A 12874-nucleotide genomic window follows, 5' to 3' on the forward strand; every position below is an offset into this window, starting at 1 on the left:
CTGAAATACTGTGAAACAGATTAAAATATTGATAGGATACTGACGGATATTGATTGGATGTTGATATTGATAGTAACATTGATATAGATATTGATATTGATATCAATATTGATATTGATCAGATATTGCTGCATTTGTTAGGAAGGGCTGATGTTATTGGTCAGCCCGAGGTGCTAGAGGCATTACAAGGCAAAGTGACCAGCCTGGGCCAGCTCAAGAAGTCAGTCAGGCCCAGCAACAAACCCTGTCTCCTGACTGCCAAGTCAGTGCTTTATCAACAAAGTGCATTGCTCTTCAGTATATTCATTTATAATGCAGATTAGGTGGATGAGAGGGAAATTTAATCATTTAGAATGACTAATAACTATGCTAATGTGTTCAGATAAAATAAGCATTCACATATGCTGAAAGCCTTTGTAGTGTAATAAACTTCTGTTATCTTTTGAGGCATGCAGTACTTTGATTTTCATATACCAACTCCTCTTTATTTCAAGTGCAATAAACCCCTATTTTTTAAAAAGATTGCAAAGCTTGAGACTGCTGAACCTCATTTCAGTAGTACTTGTGTGAAGTGCTGACAAACTACTCCGAACAGTGGGCTCAGGGGCTTGGGGTTTCTTTGGCTGACTGGGGTTTTCTACTCTCTGACAAAACGTGTCAAACCGCTTTGAAGACTTGAACTTCAGACATAGCAAAGAGCTTTAAGGATATTGATTTCAGTGGGTCTGAGACTTTGTGTGGACAGAAACACTAATTCCCTTGGAAGTTACTTTTATTTTCCTGCATATGACCAAATACCTGCTTTGATCCCCTATCTAAATTGCTATTGTTCTGTCCCATAACACAGGCACATTTATACCACATTTTAACAACATTTTTGTCTGCTGTTGTGGACACCATTGCTAATCGCATGCCAGTGACCTCTGCCATCATGTGTGACGCTTGCAGCCTTACCTTCCTTTGTTATGCCCTTCCCACTCCGTCCACAGACCACAGACAGCAGCAGGTCAGGCTGAATGTTTTAGAAAGCAGATCACTTTTGTTTGAAAACACCTGCAAGTGCTGCAGCCAGCCCTGGAGTCCAGCAGCCTGCTCCACCCTGACACAGCCTTGCCCTGCTGGGGGAAAAGTGTGATGCTCTTTTTTACTCCTGTTCTGCTGCTGTGGTGGTTGCAGTTCTCCTGTACGGAGCTCTTCAAAAGCAGAAAATTAAGTGAGACATCATGGGAGAAAATAATCTCAGGGCAATACAAACAAAGCTAGTGTTTGCTATTAATTTCAACCTGCGCTAAAGAAAAAAAATCAAGTCAGTTTGGAGAAAATAATTGCCTTTTTAAAAAAATGAAGTCTAGCAACTGCAGCAATATTATTTATTTAATCTTTTTCCCTTAAGAAAAATGAAATACCAAAACTTTACCCAGTCTGTAAAAGGAAAGAATCACCTGACAGATGGTAATACATGATAATAAAACCATCATCAGGAATGATAGAGGTTTGATTTTCCCTTTCAATAAGACAATGCAGGACAACTAAAATAAAAAAGCATAAAGCAATGGTGTCTTTTTCTGGATGAACACACAAGCCTCACCGAAAACAGCACAGCATTGTGCCCTAAAATAGGAAACGTGGCCTCTCTATCTGGTCGACTTTTGTGAATGAGCGCAGAGAGCTCTATAAAGGGACAGCTGCCAGCATGGGAAAGGCACAAATGTTGTGGAAGACATCTTCAGGGAAAAATTAGAAGATGAGCTTACTGAAGCTGAGGTAGAAAATATAAGGAAGGCTGACCAAGAAACTGCAGATCTTAGTTTGTTGTGTAAAATAGCCTACCTGCCCTCATCTCCATAGTCATGCACAGGTTATATTTGGTACTTGAAATTTTGTCATTTGCACTCCACTAAGTGTTTGCCTGTGGGAACCTGTATTTAAATTGCAAGATTAGTCAGTCATGCTGGAAAGCAGCGCTACGGAATGGAGATGAAGCATCTGACATATTTAACTCTTCCTTTAAATACTCACTGTTGATATTTTCCAAGCTAACCTTAAAATCCAGATTCCAATGGCTGTATTCTTTATGCAGAAGAGATATGGAAAATAAAGGGTGATGGGAGGATTTTCAGTATTTAATATTTTCCTGCTATCATGGAAGAGCCAGGAGGGAGGACAGCACTTGCAGGCAGAGGTGAAGCTGCCGCAGGAGCTGGATGTGCAGAAGCAGCCTGGTCGAGCACGCTGTGCTGCATGCCTAGGGGTGGTAAAAGCTTTGCAGCAGACAGCTAGGTTACAGTCCTCATCCTGGCACAGGCTCACTGGGCCAGTGTAGGTAACAGTCCTCATGTGCTTTTTTCAGCTCCTTAGCAGAAATGTTGTAGATAAGTGCAAGGTGTGAGTATTTAGGAGGAACATTCCCTTATCTTTTAATTAAGATTGTTACAGAGATGGGTTGTTGGTTGGTTTTTTTTTCTTTTTGCAAGATAGGTAGAGTAGTAGATTTTTTCCAGCCTAACCTTTTATAGGCCAGGCATGTGGCATGTGGTGAGAGCCATGAGAGGCATTTAAATTATCTATGTTGAGGCCTTTTTATGCTTATTTTAGTTTCAATAGAATTGGGTCTGTTCCATATGTCCTGATTCACTACAGGATGCTTTTCTTGTTGGAGGAGTGGCTCTGTTTGATCAAGATGGTACTGACCTCATTTGTGAAATCAACTATCAACTTAGTGTATGGGGAAGTGTCTTCCTAGCACAGCTTCTAACAAAAAAAACCTTTAAAAAGAACAGTTTTGTACAGGTTCTATTAAGAGTAAGCCAGGAAAAAAACTCAAACCTTATGTAATGTCCTATGACTTAAGCATTTAATCTTCCATTCACCTGATTAAAATTTTAATCAGAAAAAGACCTCATCTGAAATAAGAGCACTTGTATTTTTAACAGTCTTAGGCTTCTGTTGACACGAGAATATAAGGTGCTGAAATTGTAATAGTAAGACCAGATAGCTCTTGTTTTTATCTCCATGATTCAGGAAAAAAGGATGTTACTATTATCTGCATGTTATTATTCCCTATTCACAGACAGGGAAACAGAGGGAGAAGTTTTGCTCCATCATAACTGACTAGGTGTTATCAAGGTGTATACGCTATGTGAACTTAGCCCCTCTATTTTAACAGCTGTCATTTTTGCAAAGCTATGCCTTGAATGGTAAAGAAAAGTGAAAGATTATCTGAGGTATCCTCAAAAAAGAGCTGTAAAAATATTGGTTAGAGCAGAGCCTATTACTATATTTAGATATACGTGTCCCTGAAGAATGCAATCACCAGAGTAAAATATTAACGTTGCTTCCTCATTCACGTGCATGCGGAATAGAGCGTACAAGCAACGGGGCGAGGAGGGTTGGGGACAGGCTGAGGGGGGGACTTCATGTCCAGGTGGGTTCCAGGACAGGGGCGTAGCGAGGGGTGTCACAGTCTTCCTGCTCAAGGAAACTTTGGGAGAAGTCACTCACCCCTGTGGCCCAAGGTCAGCCCACACCGGCAGTGCAGAGCCACACAAACTAAATCTTTTCACTGGGCTTTTTCACCTGGAGAAATTGCAGTGGAAGTCAAGTGGCATTTGCCTGAGAAAGCTCTTCTGAGGGATACACAGACTTCTGCACATCTATGCCCAGACCTGATGTGGGGTGAACAACATGTGCATCTCTACTGCCTGAAATGAAATCGACTCCTGAAAAGCACCCCACAGCATAACTTCAGCCAACGTACAGCCGTCAGCGTAACACACCGGAGTGGACACACTCGAGCAACACAGCAATGTCGGCAGCTGGGGGCCGGGGGCTGCTGCCCGTGGCTCCTGCCAGCACGTGGTCCCAACACGGCCAAGCAGACACGTGCCCGGGTGGCGCGGCCTTGCAGCAGCTGTGATTCAGCACAAAGTCCAAGGGAAAAATTTTCTGGCACGGACGGGCAGACTCTGTCTAGCCTGCAGCCATGAACATGGGAGTTAGCTGGTAGGAAAAAGTGAGCAGCAGCGCTTTTTTGGATCAGCAGCTGGAAACAGCCACTTGGGCTGTTTTTCAGCTTGAGCATCCTATCCAAACTCTGCTTTAAACAGGGAAAATACAAAGCATGCCTAAAATCTGGCAAATGGCGCAGAAGACTTCCCAAAAAAAGTACACAGGGAGGAAATATTCATAAAGTCATCCAACCCCACGCTTTGGGAGGCTCTGTGCTCACCGAGCGGCGCTAGGAAGGATTTCTCATGCTGCAGCATTGTGTATACAGTAAAAATCAAGAGGGCATTTACATCCTTGTGCAAAGCATCTACGTTTGACCATTGCAAAAGACAATATAATGCCCTGCTACAGATGGATCCATAGCACATGCTGCTAAGGCAATTTCTGCTACAAAGAATTTCCAGGAATATGGGGAGCTGTGTTAATGTTGGAGCTATGGCAGCAATAGCCATAGCAATAGCTCCTCAGAGTTGCTTGTCCCAGCTGTTAAAGAGAGGGACTGCAGATGCTTTCTTGTTTTCTGTTGCTGTTTTTAAATGTAGGAGGTGCACATGGTAAAAGTGAAATGTCTAAATCTACAGATCATATTTTAACCTCAGGGTGTGTGTGAGAGAGAGAGAGACAGGCAGAATGGATTAGTTTCTGAATTGGTGTTTGTAACAGTTCTGCAAACACTTAGACAAATTCATAGTCAAAAGGATAGTATCAATGTTTAATTTAAAAGCCTCTTTAAGGAGTTTCCTTGCCGTATGTTGAAAATCAAATCTCTAAAAGAGCCCATGTCTAAAATTTTGGCTTACTTCTCAGATGTGTCAATTGATATTTTCCTTCATTTGACCTATTTATCTTAAAACATTTATAATCTGTTAGGGGGACATCCGTAGCTAAATGTCCAATTTGGTTTGTTTGTTTTTTAAATCTGCCGTTCTGTTGCCAAGAAATTAAACAAACAGATGCCACTCTTTTTGAGGGGCTCCATTAAATGCAATGTCTTACGCACCATCTGCTGGATCTGCAGCAGCAATTAACAGCTACACGCTATTCCCAGAGCAGAGCTGATGGCAATTGATGGTGCCGGGATACTGGCAATTTCTCCTTCCCATTCCTCACCCTCTCTTCCAAATACCTGTAATACAGTATTTCTGCATAAAGGACTGGATCTGCTGAGAAAAAAGTAGGGATGCGGTATTCCTTTTTTTCAAATTGTGATAGATTAAAGTCATTTCTAGGCATTACACTTTTTAAACAAAGAGCATATTCAAGGATAACAACTGAGCCAATAGATGTCTGCAAAGGCAACGTGAGAGAAGCTTGTCCTGCATCTTTTGGGACTGGTCTCCTCCGTACCAGTGCACAGTTGCTTGAGGAGCCGTGGGCTGGGGCTGCACACAGACTTTTCCCTTCTGTGTTGCTGGTTTAAACCCACTTGGGTGGGAAGCTGCTGAAAATTACTGCCTCTGTTTGGTATCAAGCTTAAAATACCTGGGGAGGCTCAGCCTAGCGAGCAATCATGAGTCGTGAGTGCCGGGCGTGATTCGTGTCCATTGTCTGACAGCCAGGTGAATGGCTTTGTACCAGCAAAAACTCTTGGTGATGGAGCCTGTCATTGGGAAGTGGCACTCTCTGTCACAGGGTGACATGGAGCGCATGGGTTCACGTTACTGACTGGGGCGTCAGCCTTCAGCCTACAAACCGGCCCTCTCTGATAGCTGAGCGGATCGAGTACTTACCCTGGGAAAGAGCAGCTTCCCCGGCCTTTTCTTCAGTGTTTGTGGTGATGGCACTCTGGCTTTCCATGGACTGTTGGGCCTGACTGTTAGTTATGCTCTGCCTGACAGAAGCGGAGACTTCAGCAGGCTTCTCAGGGCACCAGAGGACTCTTAAATGCACTAAAATGAGGTTAAAAAGATCTGTGTATCGGAGGCTCCAGTTTTCCTTTCTAACCAACAGAGAAAGCCCACTTGCAAGAAGGCTAGCCTGCCTGCTCCCATACTTTCTGACACCCTTCCACACACCCTCACGGCTCGCCAGTGTCAGAGTCTTCCTTTAGAGACCGTGGACTTCCTCCCAAGGGTATATTTGTACAGTAGTATCTGGAAGAAATGCTTGATGCCTAGCAGTATCTTGGTTTATTTTCAACAAGTTGTCTGCATTGCTGCATCAGCAGAAGGATCTCTTCACCTCAGTTTGTCAGGCTTGTAACTGGTCCTCAATACAACTGATTTCTTCTCTGAGGCCCATAGGAAATAAAGTGATATCGGGGTTTAACATTTCAGATGCTCAGCTTGGCCACGGTGTCAGGACAGACAGGTGTACATTATTTTGGAAATTAAAATTTCCATCCTGACATTAAATCTGTATAGTAATTATCCTTATTGCCCTGTATGGTGACCATCTGTAAAGGCAATCTGAACTTAAAAAGGGCATCTCGTAAATCAGGTGCGATTTAAAATCTTCCAGTAGTTTGTAAATCTGCCCAGGATTTAGGGATTAATTGAAGAGCAGACATCTTAATACATTAACCTTTCACCTCTGTTGGCCTGGGTTCAAAAGCTGACTTAGGTCAAGAAATAAAAAAATTAGATTGGTGGTTTTGTCTTAGTTGTTATGAGTACTGGAGTTCAGGAGAGCTGGCTTAGTACCGCTTGCAGCACCCAGTTCTCCCAGTGAGGCTTGGGTTGCATGTGTCTTGTCTGCTGCTGGTACTCTGTTACGAGGTTACTAATTTCAGAAGAAAGTCAGGTGCCTGAGGAGACCTGTTAGTAGAATACGGTGGCTGTAAGAGGGGTCAGGAAGTGTCAAGGATGGCCCTAAGCCGTTTCTCTCCTAAAATGGAGCGAGGTCATTGAAGGGGTTGCAGGGATGCTGGGACAGACAAGGACGGGAGGGAACATCCCTGTCAGCCCTTTTCCAGCCCTGCTCAGCCTGGTGGACATCCACACTCATTATCACTGCCCATGCTCCCAACCCACTGCTGACTGTGCCCTCCTCTCAGGGCTTGCCAAGAAAACAGTGTTGCAAGGAGACCGGTAAGAGAAACCGGCATCAGCAGGGATTCCTTCATTTCTTTGCCTGTGCCTGAACACAATAAAATGCAGCAGCATGCAGCAACATGGACTGTCCCTCTCCTGGTTTCCTTTGGCTCCTGGAAGATGGGGATGCTGCAGAGGTTCTTGATGCACCCTCAGCTGTGTGATGCAGGGTATTTTGTCACTTGGCAGTTACCTTTGTCAGCCCATCCTTGCCGACTAGGAGCCAAAGTCAGCTTTACAGAGATGCTCTGTTGCTGAACTTGAAAATGCAGCTGGTGCCCATAAAGGTGGTGGTGTAGCCCCTCTGTGCCTGGCCACTGGTGCTTGCCCCTTGCCCGTGGCCCCGGCTTGCTGGCAGCTCATTAACGGTGGCTTGGCATTGACCACTGGTGGCAAAGCACAGAGCGATCTGCACCCCTCTTGAGTCTGAGGAAGACGATTGAGCAGTCCGCGTGTCAGCAGCAGATGTCTCTCTGGGGAGCTAAACATGCTCTGAAACCCTATTAAACAGCACCAGATTGGGAAGTCACTTGATGGGACTGTCCCTCTCCGTCAGCATATGAGTATCCCTGTGTAGATTTATGTTCCTCACACCCTTCAGACCACCCTTGAGAAATACCCATGTAAAAATACAAATTACCCATGACCCTTGTCTTTGACTTTTTGACCTCTCCCTTTCCCCCACACATGCCCTGTCTGCTCAGAATTTGCCAGCTGACTAACAAGATCAGGTGAGATCTCTGCTCTGAAAGGACATTTGAAAATAATGTGATTTTATGGAACCCACAAACACACACAGAAAATTTACATTTCCTGTGTTGGGTTGGGTTTTTTTTGGTCTGCTTGGAACAAATATTGTCCTGGGGGTTTTTAACCTTACAAAAATGCATTCGTTACTGATGCAGGTCAGAGGTGAGATGACAAACACACTGTGAAATCCAGTGATAGAAAGCTTAATCATTTATTTTCTTGCCTGGGATCTTTTCACTTGTTCCAGCTGGTTCAAAAGCACTCGGAACGTATCAACAAGGATTACACGACTGAAAACAAACCTTTGCCAGCAGCAGAACCAGACTAACAGAAACAGGACAATACCCTTTTTCATGCCACAAAAATGCTACTAAGCAGCACACAGTTTCATGTGTGCTTCCACTTTTTTCTCTCCTCCCAATTAAATTATGAAATACTATTTACTAGCAAACATTATAGTTCACTTTTTAAGGGAATTAATATGATTAAAGGGTTGGTTGAGAAGTGATGATTGAAGTTCCAACTATTAAAATGCATATCAGTGTGCAGGGAAAATAAAAAGGCACTGAAATTCTTTTCAAACCCAAGCACCAGGTGCGTTAATTACATTTCATTGCATGTTGGTTTATTACTGCGGTCACTTGTGCCTTATGATCTGCATTAACACCTGCGTTCTATGGATACCTTGGTATTTCACTAAACAAGATGAATATTGGCCAGATGGTGACTCCAGTAGGCAGCATTTCACGTAGATTTTCCTGCTCTGCACAGTTGCCTGTAAAGGAATCCTGAATGTCATACTGCACCAAAGCAAACCCAAAAGGCACAGCACTAGAATTGAGATCAACTGCCTTGACAGTATGTTCAGAAAGGATCAGATGATGGCCAGAACCAGGCCTTGTAACATGGATCTTGCCAATATATCTCCTGCATGTAGCACAATGACATCGTTTGTACCAACATTTCACACCGTGGGGTGACTGCCCAGTACAGGAGCACAATTCCATGGAAACCTGGGTCAGCTCAGGTCTGAAACATGTAGCACAGATGACTCGGTGGTTTTTTGGTGTTTTTTTTCTCCAGGTTGCATACATGACCTTTCTTCTATAGTACAGGTTAGTTAATGTACAACAGGCATCCAGCCCCGGGGAACTGCCACAACAGCAAGCCAGGACCTAAGCCCAGCCACGCCTGGCACCTTACCCTTTGACCAAAGCAGGGAGCACTTCAGGAGAAGTGGGACGGGGCACAGACGTCACTGCTCTGTTACTGGCACTCTCTGGCTCTTGTCTAACACATCAGAAGTTACTTGCTGACCTGCACAAGAAAAGAGCAAGAGATCTCAAATTTCATGCTGGCATGGTATTATGCTGTTAAAAACTTGGACAAACCTTCTAAACTGTGCAATTAATACCGTCGCAAACTCCCATCAACTAGAAAACACGGCATCATTCCAGGGCGTTCTCCAGTGCCACCTGCGAGCTTTGCTGTCCTTATTTGCTGTTGTTGCATGACAAGGAGGTTTTGCCCGCGTGAGTGAGCTTTTTATTGGGAACACACCATGTTCACGGCTTCTTTTTGTAGTCCTTCACTTGCAAACGTGGGTGGAGCACTATGTGTCCGTAGCAATTAAAGTGTAAATGCAAATTGCCATATGATCAGAAGCACTGAGTTTTTATGGTCGCCATGATTTTGTAATGGTCTTGCCCCTCTCTGGGTGTACTGGGAGGAGCTCAGGAGTGCACCCACTGCTTTTCAGCTCCCTCTTCTGCTTGCTCTTCCAAGACCAAGCTGTGCCACCTGCCAGTGCCAGGAGCCTTGTCTTCCTCTGAGGGGTCAGTGGACACTTTAGGGCAGGTGAAAATGGGATGCTCTGTGCACACCTCACAGAACGTGGTCCCCTGGCTGTTCCTACTGTACCTCTGAAAGAGCCCGTTTAAACTAGCACAAGGGGGCTAAGCAGAAAACATGCAGCAGGATGGCTGGTGGACCGACAGCAAGCAGACTAGGACACAGAGCAGGCACATCGTTTTGGAAATCAGAGACTTATCCTAAGGGTGCAACATTGGCAATGACTGATAGTACGGTCCTTGATGAAGTAGGTACAGGCTCAACCCCCGCCCCCCCCCCCAAACTAGACACAGTCTCCAAGTCAACACTCTGGTGTGTACAAACTAAGGCAGAAAGCGAAGTATGAGGCTGGCCAGCCAGAGCTCAGCCCCATGCTCAGGATGGGTGCAGAGCACCCACAGACCCAGCTGGGTGCTGAGCCCAACTGGCCCCGTGCTGGCTGCAGGCAGCCAGCTCCTCATCCTGCTGGCATGTAGGGATGACCGCAGAGCTGGCAGCTGCCATCCCCTATGGCAGCCAAGCTCCTCAGGTTGATGACCCCGTTGTTCCCCACAGAGGCACGCAGCACTGGATCCAATCTAGGAAAACAAGAAGCAAAAAAAAATAGGAATTAACTCTCCCACCTTTCCCCCAGGCATGCTTCCCCCGAGCTGCCGTTTTATAGAAGACCAATATCTCACTCTTGGAGGAGTGTAGGCAAATCCTATTACAAGTTGAGATTAACCATCAGTCAGATAACTCGCCAGTGCAGAGATCAAATATAAAAGATGTATGTTCTGTGTCATCTGTTTAGCAACATTAAATTAGCTCACACGGGTGGATGGTGCTGGCCAAATGGCAGAACATGTGCTGCAAATGGAAATCAGAGTCAAAGCAGAATCCTGTGGGATACCCCCAGCAATTTTAAAGCAGCTATCTTATTACCTAAGCAATTTTCAGGGACAAGCAAAATTCCGACCCGGCTGACAACGGTCTCCAGTCCCACCTTGGTGAGACTACTTCATTATTATTTCAGTAGTGCCTGGAGAGCTCTATCTGGTGCTCCAGTTTCTCTGCAAAACCCCTCCCAACAATCCACAATAAAAGACATCTCCTGCGAGGATGGGCTTACGGTTTAATTTAAGACAAGGCACAGCAAGTGGAAATAGCAAACCACCAGAGAGACTAGAAGGGAAAGGGTTGATGGAAATAGTGGAAAGCACTTATCCCTTGAGTCCCTGTATGTGTACACATACATACTACATACAGATTAATGTGTGCACAGAGATTTCAGAAGCCTCTTAACCTGAATATAGGACATGCAGAAATAATTGATAAAAGAAATGCATGCATTGGGGTGGGGGGGGCTGGAGGATAGGAGAGACCTGCCTTGCTCCCTGCTGAGGAAGCAATGTACACGAGTGGGTTTGACTCGGCTTTGTTTTCATACCGTGAGCATTTTTGGGGTCCACAGGCAGTTGTCTTACCAAGTCACATACCTGATTGAAAACTCTCTTGTTTCTCAGTACACGTAGCATATACATTTGACCTCACGGCCTTGGTCTGGGAAAGTGGCCTTGATGGGGGCTTCAGGCAAGCAGCACACAAAAGCTGGGCATGGAGCCAACTGCAATGCCACTGAGAGGGATGTGCATCATCCTGCCAGCCACACAGGGGGTTCTCAGGCCCTTGGCAAATGCTCCTCAGCAGGGACTGGTGAGGAATGTCCTTGGGAGGAGAGGGAAACCATTAAAGATATATGTGAACTTCCCACTGGAACAAAGTGTGAGAGGGGGTTGTCTCACAGCCACGTGCTCTTTGCTGCCTGGGGCATGACTGCAGCCGAGCTGGGAAGCGAACAGGGTGACAGCAAAATTCACCCCAAAGGGATCTGTTTGTTTGTATATTGTTTCAAAAGCTAATGTTACTTTTAAGTCTTGCTGAACAACTACTGCATTGCCTTATTTCTTGTAGATCCCCCCAGCCAGTTCCCAGCTCCAGCAAGCCTTACCCGTGCACGTGGGTGAGGAGGTTCAGCCTGACAAACCCATAGGAGAATCAGCACATCCTTGACCTCTCTTGGGGTCTATCAGGTTTTCCTTTTTCTTAAGAGAAACTAGGTATACTGACCCCATCTCTCGTCTTCCTACCACCTGGCATCACAGTTACAGTAGAAAACAGATTGTAGAGGCACACATAACTGGAGAAAGATACACTAAAAGTGAAAAACAATTTGCAGAGGTACTGATGGCAGCAGGGTGCTTTGAACATTTCCAGGTTTGTGTTTGCTCAGGGCTTGGGGATTCTCAGAGGAGGCACAGTAATTCCACTGAAGAACAAACTGCTACAAAGGTGACTGCTGTAATCAAAACCCAGTGTTTGTTTGGAAGCAACATCTTAATAAACAAAGAAATAGTTTTGAAGAGGTCACTTCCAAAAAGAATAAAAATTCCTTTGGGTCAACAGCAGCATGTGGATTACTCTCAGATGAGGAGATTCCTCCTTATCTCCCAGCCCCTAGCAGCACAACATGTAAGAGTTTCTTCTGCAACCCTGACAATGTGTAATAAAAATTCACTTTTAAAAAAGAGCATCTCTGGTGATGTCTACAGGCATTTGACTTTGCTCTTTCCTTCAAACACCACTCGTGATGCTGAGCACTCATTCTCTTGGCCTGTTTGTTCCTGGCAAACAAAGAGCAAATTCCCCTGGGTACAGCAATCCATTTTTAACACTCTGTAATTATTTAGAAAAATGTTTTGATAGCAGCAATGAAAAACTGGGGCATTTCAGGTGTCCCTGAGAAAGTTCTCAGAGCACTACGTGACACAGGGACTTAGGGTCTTTATTTATGGCACTACCCCACCCCACCCCCCCCCCCCAAAAAAAAAAAAAAAAAAAATAGAAGGAGAGAGAAAAAGTCCACCTTTTCAGCTGTGGCATTTGAATCTATTTGCAATTCATTGAACAGCCCCATCTGCCTGTCATCTCCAAGTGCACAAGGCACAAAACTCCTGAGGGTCCACTCCAAAATGGTGAGGGAAGGGAGGACACAAGGAGTCTGCTGCACAAGCGTTGCTGGCAGGGCAGGTCTGGAAAACTATCTCTTTCTGAGCTATTGTCTCCTTCCATCCTCCCCAAATCTATGGGACTTCATATGTTAATGTACCCTTTTGGGAAGCCTTCTGATGGAAGACATTGCGGCAGAAAATGTCAGAGTCCTTAGCAGGAGACTTGCAGCTCTATGAGTTATA

The 12874-nt window shown here is 45.0% G+C and overlaps 1 long non-coding RNA gene across 1 annotated transcript; it reads right to left on the reverse strand.

Moving 5' to 3' along the window:
- Window positions 1–7982: 7982 nt before the first annotated feature.
- On the reverse strand, window positions 7983–11360 carry LOC121088378. Its single transcript, XR_005827939.1, has 3 exons — window positions 11120–11360; window positions 9205–10219; window positions 7983–9107 (listed from the first exon to the last, which is right to left on the reverse strand). It is a non-coding gene; the product is annotated as an uncharacterized LOC121088378 (long non-coding RNA).
- Between the last annotated feature and the right edge of the window lie 1514 nt (window positions 11361–12874).

The sequence above is a fragment of the Falco naumanni genome, chromosome 1, assembly GCF_017639655.2.
Source record: "Falco naumanni isolate bFalNau1 chromosome 1, bFalNau1.pat, whole genome shotgun sequence".
Classification (NCBI taxonomy): domain Eukaryota; kingdom Metazoa; phylum Chordata; class Aves; order Falconiformes; family Falconidae; genus Falco; species Falco naumanni.